Raw genomic sequence first — 26,151 nt, forward strand, 5'->3', positions numbered from 1 at the left:
AAAAAATAGAAGGAAAAAAAACAAAACAAAACAACGAAAAAGTTTGGGTAATGTTTGGCAAATTATGCTTAAAAATGAGAAAATATATGTGTGTTTAAAGAACAAGAAGTACATGGGCTGATGTAATTTTCCGTTGAAGTTGGCTTCAAATCCATCCTATAAAGCCTTCTACACGTGGACAAACCCCCCAAGTTCCCACACCTTGGACCTTGGTCCCACATTCCTGGGACCACATTTCCCATTATACCCTTCCCACCCTCTTTGTCAATCACTGTGAGTCAACCACCATATTACTTGCTCTGCCCCCTTCTAAGTTCCAGGGAGCTGAGACAGAGAAAGATGAAGTCGGAGAGTTTGACGTTAGTACTGGTGAATCTGGCGGGAATCATGCAAAGGGCCGACGAGTCTCTGTTGCCTGGAGTATATAAAGAAGTGGGGTTGGCCCTTCACACCGACCCAACTGGGTTGGGCTCCTTGACTCTCTTCCGATCCATAGTTCAGTCCTTGTGCTATCCTCTCGCTGCTTATCTAGCTGTTCGTCACAACCGGGCACACGTCATTGCTGTCGGCGCTTTTCTCTGGGCCGCCGCCACTTTCCTCGTCGGACTTTCCTCTACTTTCTTCCAGGTCTCTCTCTCCCCTTTGCCTCTTCTTCTTTTTTTAATGATAAACTTTTATTGTATTCTCGAGATTTTAAAGGTTCAGATCTATCTCCGGCTTTGACTCCGACTTTGACTCATTTTTACTATTTAAAGAAAGGTTTTCATTCCCTTTTAGTGGTAAACATGTGATTTGCGATGCTTCTATAAGTAGCCAATGTACAATCCGTACATATAAATAACGTGCTAGTTATAAATAGAATACAATTTCTTTTCCTTTTCAAATTATGAGATTTATTCACTTGCATAAAATCCTTTTTTCTTATAATTGCACTGAAAAATAAATAATAATCATGTTATTATAAATTACTAAATAAATAGCATTATGAGGATAAGCTGTGAGAGAATATAGATGTCGTATAGAAGAGGGGAAATCTGTTAAACCAGAGATGAGAACAAGAAATTGTAATGTTTCTGTATATTGATTAATGAGAACAATACAAGGTATATATAGCTCAGTAGGAAGAGAGCTAATACAATAAACAAACCTCTAACAGAATACTGTTGAGAATAACAGAAATTACAATGTATAATAGCTAACAACTAACTAATAACTGACAAAAAAAACTAACTACTTATCTCTTAACAGCCCCTCTCAAACTCAGAGTGGAAATACTTTGAACTCTGAGTTTGTCCCGTAGAATAGGAAAACGTGAACTTGAAATTGCTTTGGTGAGGCAGTCAGCTAGCAATAGCGGGTACATGTCTAACTTCCAGTGACTTGTTGAGAACCTTTTCTCGAACAAAATAGAGGTCTAATTCAATGTGCTTAGTTTTGGCATGTAAAACGGGATTTGCAGTCATCAACACAATACTAAGGTTATTGCACCAAACAACTGGGACACCAACAAAGGAAGCCCGAAGTTCATTGAGAAGTGAAGTGATCCAGCTGAGTTCGGCAGTGATACTTGCAAGACTTCTAAATTCTGCTTTAGTGGAGGAAGGGGACACCGTTTGTTGCTTTTTGGACTGCCAAGCAACAAGATTAACACCAAAAAAGATGCAGATACCACTAGTGGATCTTCTATTGTCAGGATCAGCTGCCCAGTCCGCATCACAGAAAGAAACTAAGTCAAAAGAGGCTGACTTTTGAAGATGCAAACCATAGTCAACAGTGCCAGATAAGTATCTTAGAATTCTTTTAATTGCACACCAGAGAGATTGCAGCGGAGCATGCATGAATTGGCACACCTTGTTCACACTATATGCTATTTCAGGTCTTGTGACAGTGAGGTATTGAAGGGTGCCAACAATAGACCTGTAAAACTGAGCACTCTCCACAGGATCACTGCCATGAGTTGATAATCGCAGACCAGAAGTCATTGGAGTTGACTGAGGCTTGGAAAATTTCATTTTTGCTCGAGCAAGCAAGTCTATTAAGTATTTGGACTGAGACAAGTGCATCCCATCTGTGGTGTGTGTCACCTCTATCCCAAGAAAATAGTTGAATCCTTTAGAGCAAAAATGCAGTGCAAATCCAAGATTAAGGCAGAAATGAGAGTGGGACTGCTACCTGTCACAAGTCTATCATCTACATAGATGAGAATAAGAGTAGTGTGACCATCAACATGCTTGTGAAAAAGGGAGTGATCTGCCTTGGAAGAATGGAAGCCGAAGGAGACCAAAACCGAGGCTAGCTTGTCAAACCAAGCTCTTGGAGCTTGCTTTAGTCCATATAAAGCTTTGTGAAGTTTGCAAACTGCTTGAGGCTGTTGTTGATCCTCAAATCCAAGAGGTTGTTGCATATAAACTCCTTCAATCAAAAAGGCATTGTTCACATCTAACTGGCGAACCAGCCAGCCTTTAGAGAGAGCAAAGTTAAGGACAATGCGAGTAGTTACTAGTTTCACCACAGGGCTAAAGGTCTCAGAAAAATCAAATCCAGCTTGTTGGTGAAAGCCTTTGGCAATAAGCCTTGCCTTGTACTTGTTGATGGTACCATCCGGATTCTCCTTGATCTTGAAAACCCATTTGCAGCCTATGGGAACTCATCCTTCAGGTAGTGAAACTAAGGTCCAGGTGTGATTATTGGAAAGAGTAGTCAACTCTTCAACCATGGCTGAGTGCCATTTGTCATCAAGTAAGGCTTGTGAAACCTCGGAAGGAAATACTGTTGAGATATACACTTTTGGTTTGGAGATGCCACTTTTGGACCGGTTCCTCATAGGATGATTGTTAGTGTTGTCAATGATTGGAGTTGTAGAAACTGTAGCGTGCAGTGACGTTTCAACAATGGCAGTAGTGGTAGGAGAGTCCTAAGAGGCAACATTAGGAGCAGAAGGAGAGGGTGCAGCTTGGGGAACATCTGAACCTGTAGGAAAATCACAAACAACACCAGAAGTTGAAACAGGAAATGAAGTTGTTAGTGATATATTAGTGTCAATCAAATCTCTACATTGGTCATGATGTGAGGGAACTGAGGAGGGAGGGCAAATAGAATTAGACAGAATTGGAGGTGAGGCAGAGATAGGAAAGGAAGAGGAAATTGAGGAAGAGGAGGGAGTAGATGTGACCGAGAATGGAAAGGAATGCTCATCAAAAGTAACATCTCTTGAGAGATAAATTCTCCCATCGGAATTGAGGCACTTATAGCCCTTATGAGTAAGACTATATCCAAGGAATGTACACTTAGTGGATTGAAATTGAAGTTTGTGTTTATTGTAGGGTCGAAGATTGAGATAACAAGAGCAACTAAAGACTTTAAGGGAGTGGTAACAAGTACACGGCGGAAAGGAATCTGAAATGGAGAGAGAGAGAGAGTTGAGCTTAGGAGAAGGAAGTCTATTGATTAGGTACACGACTATTCGGAAGGCTTCATCCCAATATTTAAGGGGCATGTGAGCATGAGCCAATAAGGACAAACCACTCTCAACTATGTGTCTATGTTTACGCTCAACAACCTCATTTTGCTCATGAGTATGAGGACAGGATTGTTGGTGAATAATGTCACACTGTTTTAAAAAGTTGTGAAATGGTTGGAATTCTCTACCACAGTCAGATTGAAGAGCTTTAATGGGGAGACCAAATTGTAGCTTAACCTGGTTTTTGAAAATTTGGAAGGTGGGAAATGCCTCATATTTGGTTTTTAGAAGATATATCCATGTATCTCGGCTATAGGCATCTATAAAACTTATATAGTATTTATAACCACAAGAGGAATTTTGAGGAGATGGTCCCCAAAGATCAGTGTGTATCAGCTGTAATGGTTGAGTATAAATTGTTTTAGAATCAAAATAAGGAAGCTTGTGAGTTTTGCCTAAAAAACAAGCATGAGAAAATCAGAAATAGTTTTATTACTTGGAGAAATATTACAGCTAGTCATAATGGTTTTTATAGTTTGAGCAGAGGGATGACCCAATCTGCTATGCCAAATTTGAAATTGAGAGGGTACATCTTGAAAGGAAAGAAAAGCAGCTGAGGATGGACATGGAGAATAGGAAGTTGAGCTGAAGTGAACTTGAGCAGATGAGGAAGGTGGGTGAAGAGTGCTGATCTGAGTGTGATCAAAACCATAGAGACCCTTTTCAGCCTTGCCAATAAGGAGAGTCTTCTTGGATACCTGGTCTTTGACAAAACATGTGTTAGCATGGAATTCAAAGAAGACATTATTGTCTTTGGCAAACTGAGAAACACTTAACAAGATTTTGGTAATTGAAGGAACATGTAAAAGATTTTTAAGAAGTAATGTTTATGGCTGAAAAGGAGAATGAAACGTGAAATGACCAATATTTTGAATGCTCAAACTTGATCCATTGCCAACAAGTATTTGTTCCTGTCCCAGGTATGAGGTTCTGTGCATTAGAAGTTAAGTGGTTTGTCACACCAGAATCGGGATACCAATTGGAATCTGCAACTGAGTCGGGGGTAGCTATCAAAGCTTGCATATTCGCAGAGGGTTGTGAGGTCGAACTAGACAAAGTGCTTGGACCATGGAATGATTTGTCGAACCTATAGAAGCACTGAAGCACATTGTGACCAGGCTTTTGGCAGAGTTGACAAACCGGTTTAGATGGCCAAGATTGGTTGTTAAACCTTCTGCCACGACCATTGGAAGTACGACCACTACCACGACCAGTATACCCACCATATTTTTTAGGATTGTAGCTGCCATGTTGGTGAGATTGTCCTGATCTAGAGTATGAGTGGTCGCCTCTGTGATTGGGAAAAGATCCACGATTGTTGTTGAACGGTCGATTAGCACCATTATGGGCAAGATTGGCCTCTCAAATAATGTCAAGATCCTTGGAAGACTTCTCATTCCAAGCTTCTTGAGCCATGAGGAGCACTTCAAGCTCACGAACGGTGAAGGATTCCTTTTGAATGTTGTACGAAGTGTAGAAGACATCGTAGTCAGGTCCAAGTCCATTGAAGTGTTAGGGTTTTATGCCCTAATTAAAACCAAAATTCTTTGTAATCTCATTTTATTATCAATAAAAGAATAGAAATCATTTTTTGACTTGGTTAATCACTTTGCTCACATGTTTTATTTTCATGATTATTTGTTTAATATAAACTTCTATTAAATCCCGAGCATATAACTAATCTTATTTATAGTGACGTAATCACAGTGGAATATAAATATGATTATATGTTCAAAATAAGTTAGTCCTAAGATTAGTCAGTGCATAGGATTTACACTGACTTGCCAATCTACGGTATGATCTACTTACACATTACAGTGTTATGCTCTTTCCAGAACATTAGCAAAGTAGATAAGATCGGATGTATTTGTTACATCGGACATGACCGATATTGACAGTTGATAAGATAAGTAAACATACCGTTATTATCTATTCTAGTCATATCATATAGTTGACCATAGGTCAATTCAATCTCAATTCTGAGTGGTTAGTATTCTAACTGGTTGTATTATTTGAGTTATTTGACTTGTTCGTTACCAGCTTACCCTACGTACTAGCCCATACTTACATCTTGGGAACTCGGTAGTATAATTGAGTGGGAGTGTTAATCATAGATATGAACATCTATAGCTTCTGATGAAGAAGTGAAACGATGGTTTCCTTTTAGTTTGGTTCAAGGTGTTAAATGATAGAGATCTCATTTCAGTAATTAAATTAGTTTACTGAAATATCATTTACAAGGAACTAAGTGTTTTAAGGATAAAATACAATGAGGGGTAAAACGGTATTTAAGTCCTATCTCATTGTAGACCGTCTATAGAGGATTGAGTGACAATTATGGTTGTAACAATGGATAATTAATAGCGTATCTATATTTGTTATAGAGCGTTCTATGAATTCAAGAGTGCAATTCCAAGTCTATAGTGGAGTCACGAGGAATTAATAAGTTAGTAAATTTATTTGTTAGATTTATGATAACTTATTGGAGCTTGATTTCATAGGCCCATGGTCTCCATTGTACCTTGGATAAAATCATCTAGATAGTCTCAATTAATTGATTTAATTATCAATTAGAATTATCAAAGTTGACCAGGTCAATTTTGGATAGTTTCACAGAGTTGTGTAATTTTGAGAAGAAAAGAGAAATTATGGCAGATTTATTAATTAAGATAAATTGGTATCTAAATTAATAAATAAATTTAAATCAAGGTTCAAATTATAAATAATTAATTTGATAAATGATTTAAATAATTATTTAATTAATTAAATCAATAGAAAATAATACAGGCCTTGATTTTAATTCCAATGGGCTTATAATCAAATGGGAAATTTCACGGGCCTATAGCCCATGATAATTTCGACCTAGGGCTTCAAAATGGCTGTTATTTTATTGATTTTTAATTAAATTAAATGACATAATTGAGTCTATAAAAGGAGTGCTTAGAGAGAAGATTTTAGAGACGACAGATAAGTCACAAGTCAGATTTTCTGATATTTTTATATTCTCTCCAAACACAAGTCATTTTCTAAGCCACTTTGTTATTTTCTCTTCTTCTCTCTATATCTATCTCATGTGTTGAGAATTACCCACACTAGTCTAGGTGGTTCTAAGGATACATTGGAAGATCGTGAAGAAAATAGAAGATCGGTTCAGTTTCTTGATAATACTCTGCGACAGAGAGGATACACGAGTTAGAGAAACTGAAGGAAGGACTCTTTAATTCCGCTGCGTATACTGTAAGTATTCTATTCTTTGTTTCTCTTTGAATTCAATTTTAGAAACATGTGTTTAGGCTATCTTGTATTAATTTGTTTAATATTAGATATACATGAAAATAAATAAAGATCCTGTATAAGTTTTTCCAACAACTGGCCTTAGAGACTTTGGTAATCTTTATTTTCATGCATGAAAATGTTTAAAATTGGATTATATGATATGTTTGAATAATTGGATGGTTTTTCATGTTTTTATGAACATATTGATTTTATGTGAATTTTAGCAATTTTTAGGTTATTTTGTTATGTTTTCTATGCTATTAGTTTTTATATATGTTTTATTTTGTGTAAAACATGTTAAAAATTAATTAGAAAATGATTTTGGTTTTAAAAATTGCTCAAAAAAATTTTTGGAAAATTTTTGGCATGGCTGCCATGCGCGCGTGCACGCTCGCGCGCACCCGTGCGCACGCCCGCGCACCTCCACGCGCGCACCCGTGCGCACGCCCGCGCACCTCCACGCGCACGCCTGCGCGCGCCCCCGCGTCACCCACACCACCCGCGCGTGCCCACGCACACCAGCCACCAGCGATGAACAATACCCCGTGAACAGTACCACGGGTACTATTCATCAATTTTTTTTTTTAAATTAATAAAATTTGTAGAAATAAATTATTTATAATCAAAACCAAAAATATCTTTTTTGTTTTATCTTTTAATTTTCTTTTAAAAAAAATAAGATATTTTTGTTAGTTGAGCTTTAAATAATTAGATATTTTCTACAAATATTCAAATTCAAATTTAAAAATAGACTAACAACTTAATTTTAAATCTTTTAATATATTAAAATATTAGAATTATGATATAAGATATTTAAGATATTTTCATTTAAATTCTTGATATTTTTATTAAATCTTTATTTGAAAATATAAATATCTTTTTATTCTATAGTTTTTAATATTTAAATTATTTGAAATTTAATATTGTTAGTTAGATATTTTTATGGATATTTGAATTTGTTTAACTATTTCAGATATTTTAGGCTTGTTATAACTATTTGTATTTTATTATTTTTAAATGATTAAAATATTAGATAATAGTTGTAACAACACAAGATATTTTTGGAAAATAGTTTAGATATTGATTTTAAAATTTAAAATTGGTTAAATTTTGAAAAATATCAATTTTTTTTCATCCAATTAATAAAATATTTTTTTTAATAAATGGAATTTAAATTAACTTTGGTTAATTATTGATAAATCCTATTTAAATTAAATTAATATATTTTTTAAAATTAACCTAAAACCAAGTTGATTGTTGATAAATGAAATTTAAATTAACTATTGTTAATTGTTGATAAATTTCATTTAAATTGACTTATTTTTGTAAAAATTTAATTAATTGGAATTTTTTTGATAAATTCTAGATAATTAATTGTGGTATTTTTGCAAATGAAATAAATTGTGGTATTTTTGCATAAATTCATAGAATTGCTCATATAGTAACATGATTAGGCCCATCCAATTATAACATGTCTGTTTGCACTATATGTGGTATTTTTACAATTGAACTTAGATGCATATAATGACCCATATGTTTGTTAGATATATAGTATTTTGCCAAATAAAATATTCATAAAATGATAGGTTTTATTTGGGCCCATTAGAAAATGTAAAGTTTAAATTCCTCTCTTGTGGGTGATTCCACTTGTGAAGGCCCATTTGCTTTGCATGACTATAATGGGCTTAATCAATTAATAACAATTAATAAAATGAAGGTTTAAATTCATGTCTTTTGGACCTTGTATGGAAGATAGGGGGCCTTTGTAGTGGGAACGACATACTGGACCCAGCCCTCCTCCATACAAGCCCAATTGTTAAGGCTCATTTACCTGAGTTGGACTTAATTGTATAGGTTCATTATATTAGTTAAACCTAAATATTGATTAGCAACAAATTAATTCTAAATTAATTGAATTTGTTTCAATGTGACACTTTAGAATTAATAAGAAATTATAGGACTTTGGTTTTAAAAAATTTAATCTGTATAATTTTTTTTTGGAAAACCATAGTCATTAATTTTCTAAAAATAAATAATAAAAATACTAATTTTAATTTTATAATGAGCTTATTTTAAGAATTTTATTCGATCTCCACCGTTGGTTTAACATAGTCAATAGCTTAATAGGGCCTCGAGGTGCTTTGATTCGTCCCCTACGGAAGGTGTTCATTAGTTATTTTGACAAGGTTAAATTTCGAAAGATAGATAATTATAGGTCAAATTCTACTAGACTCACCCCTACGGTGACTACTAGGACTAAATCTATGATTATTGAAACCGTGGGTCTAGCTCATAAAATAAAATATTTTGTTTTCTTATTTTGATCGAATAGTAGGTTGTTAATAATGGTGTCCATTATTAAATGAGTTTACAACTCTATTTAACTAGTGGTATTTTTGACTCTCGCCAACCGGGACAAGGATATCATAGATTAGTTAAAAACCTAAAGAAATAGAGATATGATTGTTTTTGGTATTTTTTCTCATATCTTACATATTTTTGGTATATGTTGTGCTATTTCTTGAAATTTGTGTGAATAGAAGTTTTATTAAGCAAATGTGATTGATTTCTATTTTATTAATAATTTGTAGTTTTAAGTGTCTATGTATACTCCCATCCTTTCTCAACTTTCGATAGAGAAACTCACTAGAAAAAACTTCCTTAATTGGAAGCAGAATATTAATATAAAGTTGATTGGTGACAACTCCGAGTTCGTCATGATTGAGGAATCCCTAGAACGAGCACCGTGTCCGCACGTTAGTGATGGCACCGTCAATGCTCATGATGGTAGGGGTGGCAATTCGTGTAAATGTGTCAGATTCGTGTCGACACGATTATGACACGACACGATTAAGGTCAACACGAACACGACACGATTATTAAACGTGTCAAAAATATGAACACGAACACGACACGATTATTAAACGGGTCAACACGACACGAACACGATAACACGATTATGACACGATTATGACACGATTAATCATAATTATACGAAAAAAATCAGAAAACCTATGTAAAATATTCGTGTTATCGTGTCTGACACGATTATGACACGACACGATTATTAAATGGGTCGACACGATTATGACACGACACGATTAAGGTAAACACGAATACGACACGATTATTAAACGTGTCAAAAACTCAAACACGAACACGACACGATTATTAAATGTGTCGTGTTCGTGTTTACCTTAATCGTGTCGTGTCGTGTCGTGTCGTGTTATCGTGTCGTGACCCAAATTGCCACCCCTACATGATGGTACCGTAAATGCTTGGATAGCACTGTCTCTGCACGTTCATGATGGCACCGTAAATTCTCGGATGGCACCGTGTCTGCACGTTCGTGCTCAACTCAACTATGGTCTGACGCAGCTCATGAATGAGCTTCAGACTTTTGAGTCTATTATGGGTGGACCTAGTAAGGGAGGAGAAACGAAGACACCTACTACTACTGCTGCTGATCCAGCTAAGGCTGAAGCTAACCAAGCTTCATCTTCAAAAGCTGGAAACAAGAGGAAAGGTGGGCAAAACAATAACCCCAAGCCTGCAAAAGCTGCAAAGGCGAGTGCACAACCAAGTGCACAGACGCCTAAGGGGAAAAACAAGAAAAACAAGAAAGGTAAAGGTAAATGTTTTCACTGCAAAGAAAATGGGCATTGGAAACAAGATTGCCCCAAGTTTCTAGTAGCGAAAAACAAAGATAATGATTATAGTTCATTTATATTGGAAACATGTGTATTAGAGAATGATAACTCTATTTGGATTATTGATTCTGGAACTACTAACCATGTTTATAACTCTTTACAGCTTCTTGAATAGTGGGAGGAAGTGAACGAAGGCGGCTTAAAGCTTAGAGTTGGGAACGGAGCGTTCGTTAAGGTCCAAGCTAGAGGAATAGCTCGTCTGAAGTTCAGAAATAAATACTTAATTTTAAAAGATGTATTTTTTATTCCGGATTTTAGTAGAAATTTAATTTCAGTTTCCATGTTGCAATTAGAACAATTTGTTATGACTTTCACAAGTTTTAATATATCTATTTCTTTCAATGGATCACAATTGTGTATTGCATGTTTGGAAAACGGACTTTATATTCTGCGACCTAACGAACCCCTCGCTCTTAACAATGATTTATTCAAAGTAACTAAACCTAGGACCAATAAACGTCAAAAGACCGATAACAATAATATGACGTATTTATGGCACTTGAGACTAGGTTACATTGGCTATGATAGGATTCAAAGACTTACAAAGGATGGACCTTTGAGGGAACTCACCTTAGGTGAATTACCTGTCTGTGAATCTTGTCTAGAAGGCAAACTGACCAAGCGTCCATTCTCTGCAAAGGGGGCCAAAGAACCACTTGGTCTTGTGCATTCAGATGTTTGTGGACTTTTGAATATACAAGCAAGGGGTGGTTTTGAGTATTTCGTCACTTTCATTGATGATTACTTTAGATACTCATGTCTTTACCTAATGCATAGGAAATCAGAAACATTTTCAAAATTTCAGGAATTCCTAGCAATGGCTCAGAACCAATTAGGTAAAAGGTTAAAGATCTTGCGATCTGATAGGGGTGGAGAATATTTGGATATGCAGTTCCAAGATCATTTAACTGAACTTGGGATTTTATCACAACTTACTGCCCCAGGTACTCCGCAACAAAATGGTGTAGCGGAACGCCGAAACATAACTTTATTGGAAATGGTTAGATGCATGCTTAGTTACTCAACTCTACCAACTTCGTTCTGGGGACATGCAATTGAAACCGCAAATGACATTCTCAATGTCGTGCCGTCAAAATCAATCCCCAAAACACCTTTAGAACGCTGGAATGGTCGTGAACCTAGTTTACGCCATTATAGAATCTGGGGGTGTCCCGCTCATGTCCTGAGGAAAAAGGAGGGAAAGCTAGAACCGCGAACTGAAGTTTGCATGTTTGTTGGCTATTCTAAAGGTACTCGGGGTGGACTTTTCTACAGTCATTCAGAAAAGAAAGTGTTTACTTCTACAAATGCTACTTTTCTGGAAAATGACTATGTCCAGAACTTTAAACCTCGCAACAAAGTAGTTTTAGAGGAGATGGTTAAAGAATTGACTCCAACCAATGTTCCATCATCATCAACGCGTGTTGATGATGAAATTCCCACTCTTCATGTACAACCGACGCAAGTCGATTTAAATGAAGAAAGTACCACTGTTCTTGAGCAAACAGTCACGGAGCCTCGTCGTAGTGGGAGGGTTTCTAGAAACCCAGTTCCCTATGGTTTGGATGGTGAAACCAATATCATTGTTGGTGACACTAGTGATGATAATCCATTGTCTTTCAAATAGGCAATGGCTAGCCCTGAAAAGGAACTATGACTCGAAGCCATGAAACAGGAAATGGAGTCTATGTACTCAAATTCCGTCTGGGATCTTGTGGAAGCACCTGGTGACTTTAGGGTCATTGGGTGCAAGTGGATCTACAAAAAGAAACGAGGTGTTGATGGAAATATCGAGACTTATAAAGCTCGATTAGTGGCAAAGGGTTATACCCAAAGAGAAGGCATGGACTATGAGGAAACTTTTAGTCCGGTAGCCATGCTCAAATCCATTCGCATCCTCCTATCCATAGCAGCCGCTCTCGACTATGAGATTTGGCAAATGGACGTCAAGACAGCTTTTCTTAATGGAAAGCTTGACGAGGTCATTTATATGGATCAGCCAGAAGGATTTAAAGTATCTGGACAAGAAGGAAAAGTTTGCAAGTTAAATAGGTACATCTATGGTCTTAAGCAAACTTCTCGTTCCTGGAATCTTAGGTTTGATGAAATAATCAAAACCTATGGCTTTGAACAAAATATTGATGAGCCCTGTGTTTACCAACTGAAGGCAAATCAAATAGTGGTATTCCTGGTTCATTATGTAGATGATATCTTACTCATTGGAAACAATGTTAAGAAATTATCAGATGTGAAGAATTGGCTGAGCACTCAATTCCAGATGAAGGATTTGAGTGAAGCAAGTTATGTTCTAGGTATCCGGATCATCAGGGATAGAAAGAACAAACTTTTAGCTCTATCTCAAGCAGCTTACATTGATAAAGTGCTTGAACATTTCTCAATGACAAATTCCAAGAAAGGGTGTCTACCATCCCGCTATGGAATTCATCTTTCAAAGAAGCAGTCTCCCCAGATTCTTGAAGAGGAAGATGCAATGGGAAAAGTTCCTTACGCATCTGCAGTTGGAAGTCTGATGTATGCCATGTTGTGTACTAGACCAGATATCTGCTATGCAGTGGGAGTAGTGAGCAGGTATCAGTCAAACCCAGGACCGGAACATTGGATAGCAGTTAAGCATATCCTGAAGTATTTGAGACGGACTAGGGATTATATGTTAGTCCACAAGGGTGGTGTTCTGAACCCTATAGGCTACACCGATTCAGATTTTCAGACTGATGTCGATGACAGAAAGTCTACTTCTGGAATGGTGTTTACTCTTGGGGGTGGAGCTGTGATTTGGAGAAGCGTAAAGCAGTCTGCAATCTCAGATTCCACCATGGAGGCTGAGTACATAGCTGCATCAGAAGCAGTTAAGGAAATAGTCTGGCTAAAGAAGTTCTATTCGGATCTTGGAGTTATTCCAGAAATGGATAAACCGCTTGTGTTGTTTTGTGACAATACAGGAGCGATAGCCAACTCGAAAGAACCTGGAAGTCACAAGAGGAGTAAGCATATAGAAAGGAAGTATCACATTATTCGAGAATATGTGGCCAGGGGAGATGTGAAGGTTATGAAGATTGCAACTGAAGACAATCTTGCGGATCCGTTTACAAAGACACTACCAGAAGCTACATTTGATAAGCATATCAAGGAAATAAGATTAGTAGAATTAAGGCATTAGTTTCAATTAGTGCAAGTGGGAGTTTGTTAGGGTTTTATGCCCTAATTAATACCCAAATTCTTTGTAATCTCATTTTATTATCAATAAAAGAATAAAAATCATTTTTTGACTTGGTTAATCACTTTGCTCACATGTTTTATTTTCATGATTATTTGTTTAATATAAACTTATATTAAATCCCGAGCATATAGCTAATCTTATTTATAGTGACGTAATCACAGTGGAATATAAATATGATTATATGTTCAAAATAAGTTAGTCCTAAGATTAGTCAATGCATAGGATTTGCACTGACTTGCCAATCTACGATATGATCTACTTACACATTACAGTGTTATGCTCTTTCCAGAACATTAGCAAAGTAGATAAGATCGGATGTATTTGTTACATCGGACAGGACCGATATTGACAGTTGATAAGATAAGTAAACATACCGTTATTATCTATTCTAGTCATATCATATAGTTGACCATAGGTCAATTCAATCTCAATTCTGAGTGGTTAGTATTCTAACTGATTGTATTATTTGAGTTATTTGACTTGTTCGTTACCAGCTTACCCTACGCACTAGCCCATACTTACATCTTGGGAACTCGGTAGTATAATTGAGTGGGAGTGTTAATCATAGATATGAACATCTATAGCTTCTGATGAAGAAGTGAAACGATGGTTTCCTTTTAGTTTGGTTCAAGGTGTTAAATGATAGAGATCTCATTTCAGTAATTAAATTAGTTTACTGAAATATCATTTACAAGGAACTAAGTGTTTTAAGGATAAAATACAATGAGGGGTAAAACGGTATTTAAGTCCTTTCTCATTGTAGACCGTCTATAGAGGATTGAGTGACAATTATGGTTGTAACAATGGATAATTAATAGCGTATCTATATTTGTTATAGAGCGTTCTATGAATTCAAGAGTGCAATTCCAAGTCTATAGTGGAGTCACGAGGAATTAATAAGTTAGTAAATTTATTTGTTAGATTTATGATAACTTATTGGAGCTTGATTTCATAGGCCCATGGTCCCCATTGTACATTGGATAAAATCATCTAGATAGTCTCAATTAATTGATTTAATTATCAATTAGAATTATCAAAGTTGACCAGGTCAATTTTGGATAGTTTCACAGAGTTGTGTAATTTTGAGATGAAAAAAGAAATTATGGCAGATTTATTAATTAAGATAAATTGGTATCTAAATTAATAAATAAATTTAAATCAAGGTTCAAATTATAAATAATTAATTTGATAAATGATTTAAATAATTATTTAATTAATTAAATCAATAAAAAATAATTCATGTCTTGATTCTTATAATCAAATGGGAAATTTCACGGGCCTATAGCCCATAATAATTTCGATCTAGGGCTTCAAAATGACTGCTATTTTATTGATTTTTAAATTAAATTAAATGGTCTAATTGAGTCTATAAAAGGAGTGCTTAGAGAGAAGATTTTAGAGACGACAGATAAGTCACAAGTCAGATTTTCTGATAGTTTTATATTCTCTCTAAACACAAGTCCTTTTCTAAGCCACTTTGTTATTTTCTCTTCTTCTCTCTATATCTATCTCATGTGTTGAGAATTTCCCACACTAGTCTAGGTGGTTCTAAGGATACATTGGAAGATCGTGAAGAAAATAGAAGATCGGTTCAGTTTCTTGATAATACTCTGCGACAGAGAGGATACAAGAGTTAGAGAAACTGAAGGAAGGACTCTTTAATTCCGCTCCGTATACTGTAAGTATTCTATTCTTTGTTTATCTTTGAATTCAATTTTAGAAACATGTTTTAGGCTATCTTGTATTAATTTGTTTAATATTAGATATACATGAAAATAAATAAAGATCCTGTATAAGCTTATCTAACATGAAGATGGCTTCAATGTGATCTGAGGTAGAGACTTTCTCCCCAATGGCATTTAGCAAATCAACAATATTCTTGATCTTTAACAAATATTCAGTAATTGTTAAATAATTTTTCTTTGTATTACGTAATTGAGTCTTAAATTGACTTATCTTGGATTTTGTTTGCGCAGTAAAGAATTCTTGCAAGGCAGCCCAGCCTTCAGCTGAAGTTTCAAATCCAATCATCCAATTGTTCATCTGATCGTTCATGGAGGAGAGCATCCATGAGAATAGCAGTTGGTCTTGGGCTTCCCAGTCGAGATATTCTGTGGAGAGACGATTGGCGGTGCGATTAGCTTCAGTGTTGAATTTGGAGGGAGCTGAATCAACGTCAAAGAATCATTGAAGACGATGACCCCGAACGGCTGTGAGAATCTGATGTTTCTAGGAGAGAAAGTTGTGTTCATCAAGCTTTGAAGACAATGAATGCTTGAAGGAAACAATCTCTTTTGTGCATGAGGATGATGATGTTGGGAAACTTTATACAGAATATTTATTTATTTTCAAGTAGATCTAATATTAAACAAATTAATATGAGATAACCTAGAACATATTTCTAAAATTGAATTCAAAGAGAAACAAAGACAAGAATACTTACAATATACACAGCACAATGAAAGAGTCATTCCTTCAGTTTCTCTAACTCTTGTATCCTCTCTATCGCAGAGTATTATCAAGAAATTGAACCGATCTTCTATTTTCTTCACAACCTTCCAATGTATCATTAGAATCACATAGACTAGTGTGGGCAAATCTCAACACATGAGATAGATACTGTTGGGGAAAATCAAACTATTTTAGGAAGTTTTCTAATTTTAGAATGATTGTTTAAAGCTGTAAAATAGCTGATTTGTTTGCTGATTTTATTTATTTTAGGAAAGTTGTTAAATAGGGTGATTTGACATTAAAGTAAAATATTATTGTATTGTTTTAGGGCAACCTCTTATATGTGTATATATTGTATCATTCACGATAAAATAATATATCAGAAAATTTCCCTATTTCTGACTTGGTATCAGAGCCGGCCCTAGTCTCTTTCTCTCATCACGATGTCAGATACCTCCCATGAGTCCACTACTATCCCACCAACCAAACCTATCAACCTTAACACCCCTGAATCCTCTAAACATGTTTCTGAATCCCATTCTATTTAGATTACCAACATTCGTCTTAATGGTGATAATTTTTTGCGCTGGTCTCAATCGATTCGAATGTACATGCGAGGACGCGGGAAGATGGGCTATTTGACGGGTGATAAGAAGGCACCTAAGGAGGATGACTTGGCTTATGCTACATGGGATGTAGAAAATTCCATGGTTGTGACTTGGCTGGTTAATTCTATGGAGGAGGTGATTAGTTCAAACTATATGTGTTATCCTACTGCTAAGGAATTATGGGATAATGTTCATCAGATGTATTCTGATTTGGAGAATCAATCTCAAATTTTTGAGTTGAATCTCAAACTTGGTGACATAAAACAAGGTGAGGACAATGTTACCAAATACTTTACTGTGTTGAAAAGGATTTGGCAAGATCTTGCTCTTTTTGACACATATGAATGAGAATCTGTTAAAGATGGTAAACATCATAAAAAGACAGTTGAGGACAATCAGATTTACAAGTTTTTGGCTGGTCTTAATGTTGAGTTTGATGAGGTGAGGGGGAGAATCATTGGCCGCCCACCTTTGCCTTCTATTGCTGAAGTCTTCTTGGAGGTTAGAAGAGAAGAAAGTCGAAGGAATGTCACGTTGGGAAAGAAGGTTGTTGGAGCAGCTGTTGAAGGATCAGCTTTAGCTACTACTAATGGAGGAGGCTATAGCAGATCCACCTAGAATAAATCTGATGAAAAGCCACGGGTCTGGTGTGATTTTTGCAACAAGCCTCGTCACACTCGTGAGACATGTTGGCGCATTTATGGGAAACTAGCAAACTGGAAACCACGAGAGAAATATGGGCGTAATGATGTTGCCAATGAGGCTAAAGCTCTTCCCTTTACAAAAGAGCAGATGGTTCATCTTCATGAGCTGTTGAAATCCAATCCGCAATCATCTGGTATTTTTGTTGCATCTGTGGCACAAACAGGTATTGAAAAATATGCTCTCCATTCCTTTTTAAATTCTACTCCATGGATAATTGATTCTGGAGCTTCTGACCATATGACAAATTCTTCTAAACTGTTTGAATCTTATATCCCATGTTTAGGTAATAAAAAGGTTAGGATAGCCAATGGAACTCTCGCACCTATTGCGGGAAAAGGCCTTGTTAAAATATCTGAGGGAATAGATCTTAAATCTGTTCTCCATGTTCCACAACTTCATTGTAATCTTTTATCTGTTAGTCAACTATCTAGAGATTCTAATTGTTGTGTTGTTTTCTATGAATCTCATTGTATTTTTCAAGACCAACGCTCGGGGAAGACGATTGGCAGTGCTAGGATGATTAATGGTCTCTACTAGTTTGAGGATACTCTATCTATTAATAAAATTGCTCAAGGACTTAGTAGTATCAGTTCTTTTTCTGTTTTTGATCAAATAATGATATGGCATTATAGGTTGGGCCATCCTAGTTTTTCCTATTTGAAACATTTGTTCCCTGGTTTATTTAAAAAATTAAATCATTTATCTTTTCAATGTGAAAGTTGTGTATTGGCCAAGAGCCATAAAAACACTTATGTTAAAAAATCTTATTGTCCTTCACAACCTTTTTACCTTTTTCACAGCGATGTTTGGGGACCCTCCAAGGTCACCACATTTTCAGGTAAGAAATAGTTTGTTACTTTTATCGATGACCATACTCGTCTTTGTTGGGTCTATTTAATGAAAGAAAAATTTGATATGGCTCAAATTTTTAAAGATTTTTACTGTATGATTGAAACACAATTTCAGAGTAAAATCAGTATTTTGAGATCTGACAATGGAACAGAATATTTTAATAGTACATTAGGCAGTTTTCTAAAGGAAAAAGGAATTATTCAGCAATCTTCTTGTCCTGATACACCTGAACAAAATGGCTTAGCTGAACAAAAAAATAGACACCTATTAGAAGTGGCTAGAGCTATGATGTTTTAAATGAATATTCCAAAATACTTATGGGGAGATGTTGTTCTTACTGCTTCCTATTTAATTAATAGGATGCCTACTAGAGTCTTACAACATACTACTCCTCTTGATTGCTTGAAAAAATTATTTCCAGGTTGTAGAATTAATTCAGATATTCCTTTGAAAATATTTGGTTGTACTGCCTATGTTCACACTCCAAAAAGGTCTAGGTCCAAATTAGAACCAAGAGCTGAAAAATGTATTTTTATTGGATATTTACCCAATCAAAAAGGTTACAAGTGCGTTAATCCTGTTACCAAACGATTTCATATGACTATGAATGTTACTTTTTTGGAACAAACTCCCTTTTTTACCAAAATTTTTATTCAGGGGGAGACTGTAGTGAAATCAAATTTTTGGGAAATTGATCCGCTCCCTAATATCATTCTAGAAACAGCTCAAGCTCAACCTACTGAATGTGAATCTGAAATTGGTTTGTCAGAAAAAGAAATACTACGATTTATTAAAAATTGTGAAAATCTTGAGCCTTTGGTTTATTCTAGGAGAAATGTACCTGAAAGAAATAAAGACCAGGTAATCATCCCAGCACATGGTCAAACAAAAGCCCTAAGCGACGGTCTTCCAAATATTTCAGGTAATTCTTCTCCTACTTCTACTTCTCTTACTGAACTTGAATCTAGTCTAGGAGTAATTCCAGAAAATATCAATTTAGATCTTCCTTTTGCCTTAAGAAAAGGAACCTGTACTTGCACTAAGTATCCTATTGCTAAATATATTTCTTACAATCATTTGTCAAAACCACCATAGAGCATTTATTGCGAATATTTCAGAACTTGTTGTGCTTAGAAATATACAGGAAGCATTGGATGATCCGAATTGGAATTTGGCAGTTATGGAGGAAATGAATGCCTTGATTAAAAATGGTACTTGGGAGATTGTAAGAGTACCGAAGGGGACAAAGATTGTTGGGTGCAAATGGGTTTTTACAATAAAAATCAAAGCTGATGGGAGTGTTGAAAGGTATAAGGCTAGGCTTGTCGCAAAAGGGTTTACTCAAACCTATGGAATTGATTATCAAGAAACTTTTTCTCCAGTTGCAAAAATAAATTCCATTCGGGTTTTACTTTCTCTTGCTGTTAATTCTAGTTGGCCTTTATACCAATTAGATGTTAAAAATACTTTTCTTAATGGGGGGATCTAGAAGAAGAAGTGTTTATGAGTCCTCCACCTGGTTTTGAAGAGGTTGTTGGTTTTGGGAGAGTTTGCAAACTTAAAAAGTCCTTGTATGGGCTTAAGCAGTCTCCTAGAGCCTGGTTTGAGCGCTTTGGTAGAGTGTTGAGGCGCCATGGATATACTCAGAGTCAAGCAGATCACACCATGTTCTATAAACATTCAAAGGAAGGAAAAGTAGCTATCTTAATAGTTTATGTGGATGATATTGTCTTAACTGGAGATGATCATGATGAACTTGATGAGTTGAAAAAGAGATTTGCTCAAGAGTTTGAGATCAAAGACTTTGGTACTTTAAAATACTTTCTTGGAATGGAATTTGCTAGGTCCAAGGAAGGAATCTTTGTTAATCAACGTAATTATGTTCTTGATCTGCTTAAAGAGACTGGTATGCTAGAGTGTAAACCTGTTGAAACACCCATTGAACCAAATGTCAAATTGCAATCCACACAAGCTGAGAATGTGAAGGATCGGGAACGTTATCAACGTTTAGTAGGGAGACTGATTTATCTATCACACACACGACCAGATATAGCATTCTCAGTGAGTATGGTGAGTCAGTTCATGCATGCACCTGGACCTAAACACTTCGAAGCAATCTACAAAATCTTAAGGTATCTAAAAGGAACACTTGGAAAAGGACTCATGTTTAAGTCAAGAGGCCATTTACAAATTGAAGCCTATACATATGCAGATTGGGCTGGGAGTATAGTTGATAGAAGATCTACCTCAGGTTATTGTTCATTCGTTGGAGGTAACTTAGTCACATGGCGGAGTAAAAAACAAAATGTAGTTGCCAAAAGTAGTGCTAAGGCTGAGCTTAGAGCTGTTGCTCATGGTATGTGTGAGATATTATGGATAAGAAGGTTACTTGAAGAGTTGAAGGTATCTCAAGCATCCCCTATGAAACTTTACTGTGATAACAAGGCTGCTATCTCAATTACACATAATCCAGTTCTGCATGACCGTACAAAGCATGTAGAAGTGGATAAACATTTCATTAAAGAAAAGATAGAGGAAGGCCTGATTTGCATGATTTATGTTCCAACCGAAGAGCAAGTAGCAGACATTTTTACGAAGGGATTATTCAAAAAGCAGTTTGATTTTCTGAGTAGCAAGCTGGCTATGGAAGACATCTTTACACCAGCTTGAGGGGGAGTGTTGGAGAAAATCAAACTATTTTAGGAAGTTTTCTAATTTTAGAATGATTGTTTAAAGCTGTAAAATAACTGATTTGTTTGCTGATTTTATTTATTTTAGGAAAATTGTTAAATAGGGTGATTTGACATTAAAGTAGAATATTATTGTATTGTTTTAGGGCAACTTCTTATATGTGTATATATTGTATCATTCACGATAAAATAATATATCAGAAAATTTCCTTATTTCTGACTTGGTAAGAGAAGAAGAGAAAATAATCAAAGAGACTTAGAAAATGACTTGTGTTTAGAGAGAATCTAAAACTATAAGAATTTCTGACTTGTGACTTATCAAACTTATGTTTTAACTTCTCTCTAAGCACTCCTTTTATAGACTCAATTAGGCCATTTAATTTAATTAAAAAATCAATAAAATAATAGCCAATTTGAAGCCCTAAGTCGAAATTATCATGGGCTTTAGGCCCGTGAAATTTCCCATTTGATTATAAGCCCATTGGACTTAAAATCAAGGCCTGTATTATTTTCTATTGATTTGATTAATTAAATAATTATTTAAATCATTTATCAAATTAATTATTTATAATTTGAACCTTGATTTAAACTTATTTATTAATTTAGATACCAATTTATCTTAATTAATAAATCTGCCATAATTTATCTTTTCTTCTCAAAATTACATAACTCTGTGAAACTATCCAAAATTGACCTAGTCAACTTTGATAGTTCTAATTGATAATTAAATCAATTAATTGAGACTATCTAGATGATTTTATCCAAGGTACAATGGGGACCATAGGCCTATGAAATCAAGCTCCAATAAGTTATCATAAATCTAACAAATAAATTTACTAACTTATTAATTCCTCGTAATTCCACTATAGACTCGGAATTGCACTCTTGAATTCATAGAACGCTCTATAACAAATATAGATACGCTATTAATTATCCATTGTTACAACCATAATTGTCACTCAATCCTCTATAAACGGTCTACAATGAGATAGGACTAAAATACCGTTTTACCCCTCATTGTATTTTATCTTTAAAGCACTTAGTTCCTTGTAAATGATATTTCAGTAAACTAATTTAATTACTGAAATGAGATATCTATCATTTAACACCTTGAACTAAACTAAAAGGAAATCATTGTTTCACTTCTTTATCAGAAGCTATAGATGTTCATATCTATGATTAACACTCCCACTCAATCATACTACCGAGTTCCCAAGATGTAAGTATGGGCTAGTCCGTAGGGTAAGCTGGTAACGAACAAGTCAAAGAACTCAAATAATACAATCAGTTAGAATATTAACCACTCAGAATTGAGATTGAATTGACTTATGGTCAACTATATGATATGACTAGAATAGATAATAACAGTATATTTACTTATCTTATCAACTGCCAATATGAGTCCAGTCCGATGTAACAAATACATCTGATCTTATCTACTTTGCTAATGTTCTCAAAAGAACATAACACTGTAATGTGTAAGTAGATCATATCGTAGATTGACAAGTCAGTGTAAATCCTGTGCACTGACTAATCTTAGGACTAACTTATTTTGAACATATAATCATATTTATATTCCACTGTGATTACGTCACTATAAATAAGATTAGCTATATGCTCGGGATTTAATAGAAGTTTATATTAAACAAATAATCATGAAAATAAAACATTCGAGCAAAATGATTGACCAAGTCAAAAAATAATTTCTATTCTTTTATTGATAATAAATGAGATTACAAAGAATTTGAGTTTTAAATAGGACATAAAACCCCAGCAGATGACTGGTTGGCCATGGCGGACGAAGAGCAATGAAATGAGCTCAGAAAGAGTTAGAGCTCTAATACTATGTTAAACCAGAGATGAGAACAAGACATTGTAATGTTTTTGTATATTAGAACAATACAAGAAATAAACCTCTAACAGAATACTGTTGAGGATAACAGAAATTACAGTATATAATAGCAATCGCCTAACTACTAACTACTTATCTCTTAACAATCTCAACTGCTTTCTTTGAATTGGAATAGAATGCTTCATGTCTTTTCATATGGATACTTATTATATACATATGCATTGACTAATATCAGTATTACTCACTTATTCATTCATTTTTTTTGGATTGTTCAATCAAAAACTTCATAAACAGCATAAGATCTAATAATGTGAAATTTTGTAATATCATATTTGGTTGCCTATATTATTAGGTAGCAGTTTCAAGAGGCCTGAATGGAATAGGACTCGCCATTGTCATACCAGCCATTCAATCACTTGTTGCAGACTCAACTGATGAAAGCAACCGTGGGACTGCTTTTGGATGGCTGCAACTGACAGGCAATGTTGGCTCAATTGTCGGCGGCCTTTGCTCCGTTTTGCTAGCCTCAAAATCGTTCTTGGGAATACCTGGTTGGAGAATTGCTTTTCACTTGGTTGGTCTTATCAGTGTAATAGTTGGTATATTGGTATTGTATGCTAACGATCCAAGATTCTCTGAGGCAGATACTAGAGCTAAGGATCAAAATTCACGGAAATCTTTCCTCGTAGACATGAAAGATATGATCAATGAAACAAAGTCAGTTCTTAGAATCCCATCTTTTCAGATCATTGTGGGTCAGGGTATTTCTGGTTCTTTTGCCGGGTCGTCTCTTTCGTTTGTTCCCACGTGGTTGGAACTCATAGGATTCTCTCGTGAAAAAACTGCTTTCCTTTGGACTGTTTTCATAGTTGCTTTCTCGTTAGGAGGACTATTTAGAGGAAAAATGGGGGATATCTTAGCGAAGAGCTTACCCAACACAGGGAGAATTATTCTTCGCAGATTAGTTCTGAGTCGGCCATTCCTTTAGCTGCGGTTTTGATGCTAGTGCTGCCTGATGATCCATCGACAGCGTTTGTTCATGGATTAGTTTTGTTCATTATGGGATTCGCAATGTCCTGGAATGCTCCAGCTACAAACAAGTACGTATCTTTCATCCACATTAGCCTTTTCCATTGTTCCATCTTTAGAACTGATTTGGAGGATGACCAAAAAACAAAAGCAAAAAAAAATTGCTCTGATTATCATTGACCTATTGTGAACATGAGAGACACATTTAAACATCACTGACCATTCAAGGATTGTGAAGCAGTAATTGTTGAAGCTTTTATAGGATTAATTTGATTGAGAGTTGGTCTGAACTGCTGTGTTTGTAAATTGTAGCTAAATTGGGTTAGTACTAATCGCTTAAAATCCTGATCTGACTAACAAAGAATGAAAATATAACTCTACCAATGTTGTTTAGTGCTGTCACAGTCCAATATTTGCAGAGATAGTGCCTGAGAAGTCTCGGACAAGCGTCTATGCTCTGGATTGTTCTTTTGAAAGCATCTTAGCCTCATTTGCTCCTGCAGTTGTTGGAGTGTTGGCGCAGCATGTTTATGGATATAAACCAATTCCGATAGGGTCTTCAGATGCAGTAGAAGTTGAAACAGACAGAGAGAATGCTGCATCACTAGCTAAGGCACTCTATGCATCAATGGGCATTCCAATGGCAATTTGTTGTTTCATTTATTCATTCCTCTATTGCACGTATCCGAGTGACCGTGAACGAGCAAGAATGGATGTTTTGGTAGAGTCCGAAATGGAACATCTAGAGGAAGACGATTCTCTTTCAAGAGAAGAATATACTGAAATCCGTGTTTTCGAATCGAAACAAGAGTTGAAAGGAAAAGAAAGAAATAAAATAGACACAGAATATGGGGAAGAAGATGGCATTGAATTGGATAATAGTGATATTAAATATTTGCTTTCCCGTCAGCTACCACTTTCAAACAACGCAGGCAGAAATTGATTTTTCAAATTGAGTGATGAAAAAGTTTTATCCTCATTCTTTGATATCATTCAGTATTAGCTTATGTCATCTCTATGAGTACAAAATCATAGATTTGTTCTGTATATCATACCATTCTATTGTTATGTACTCACGATTTGAGAAAGAATAACATCATCTATTATGATCTCAATTTGTTGATTTTTGTCATAATCTAAACATGTTTTTTTTTTATATAATTAAATTCATACTTTGAATTGCATCTGAGTTTCTTTGGTGCTCAAGTAGATCCTACAATCAATCAATAACAACATAAAGGGATATATTACAAGATAAAAAACGACATTACTTAACATATCATTAATTACTAAACATAAACTTATTCTTTAGTTTATTTTCTTATATATTGGCTTCATCTGTCAAGTAATTGAGTAATATTTTTGGTAACCATTTCATCTTATTTAGCTGCCAATGCACAAATATCCTAATGGTAAATACAACATAGAATGGCTCATGCATTAAGCCATTCATTCACTGGCAGTGTTCATACAAAAACTCGTTGACAATGTAATATCTCGTTTATTATTCTAACTTCTAATAGTATCTTCAGTTTCCTAATTTGGTGATTTGGTCTATTTAGTGGAAATATTAAACGGCCTAAATTGGATTGGACTTGGCATTGGTACCAAACATGCAGCCCCGTTGTTGAAGACAACTGATCTCAGCAACCGTGTGAGAGCTTTCGGATGGAGGCAACTGAATCGAAAACTCGTCTCATTGTCTCAATCTACGTTGGTTTTGTGCTATGCTAATTGCTTGAACATCATTCATGAGAGTTCTGGTTGGAGAATTGCTTTTCATCTCTGGCAGCACTTATTGTGATTGTTGGACAATTGCGAAGTATTCATGATTCTCTAAACTAAAACAGTAAGTGTTCGTTCAAATTCGGCAAAGTTCTTTGATTTTGGGGATAATCTTAAATCAATTGTTAGAATCCCATCTTGCGACTTGTTATGCTGTCTTGTGATTAATTGATTATTTATCGACAACGTTCATTCATAGACCAATATCTTGTAGCCATTTATCTTCCTTTTTCTTATTCTTTTTCCCAGTTAAAGCTGATTTGGATGAGCAATCAAATTTCATTTTGATTATCAATATAGTTGGTCCACGCACAAAACTAAGCCTGCAAAGATCACTAAAACTAACCTAATAGAGAGAGCTAGTTTGAATCAATAATGGTTAGCTCTGTTATATGATCAATCTAATTAAAATTTGGTATGAATAGATCTATTTTG

At 35.3% G+C, this 26,151-nt stretch overlaps 1 long non-coding RNA gene and 1 pseudogene across 1 annotated transcript; both read left to right on the forward strand.

The window, feature by feature from the left end:
• On the forward strand, nt 1-25,001 carry LOC133804935 (uncharacterized; annotated as a pseudogene).
• On the forward strand, nt 15,237-16,187 carry LOC133804944 (uncharacterized). Its single transcript, XR_009878713.1, has 2 exons — nt 15,237-15,422; nt 15,721-16,187. It is a non-coding gene; the product is annotated as an uncharacterized LOC133804944 (long non-coding RNA).
• Nucleotides 25,002-26,151: the final 1,150 nt, after the last annotated feature.

The sequence above is a fragment of the Humulus lupulus genome, chromosome 1 (assembly GCF_963169125.1).
Source record: "Humulus lupulus chromosome 1, drHumLupu1.1, whole genome shotgun sequence".
Taxonomy (NCBI): Eukaryota; Viridiplantae; Streptophyta; class Magnoliopsida; order Rosales; family Cannabaceae; genus Humulus; species Humulus lupulus.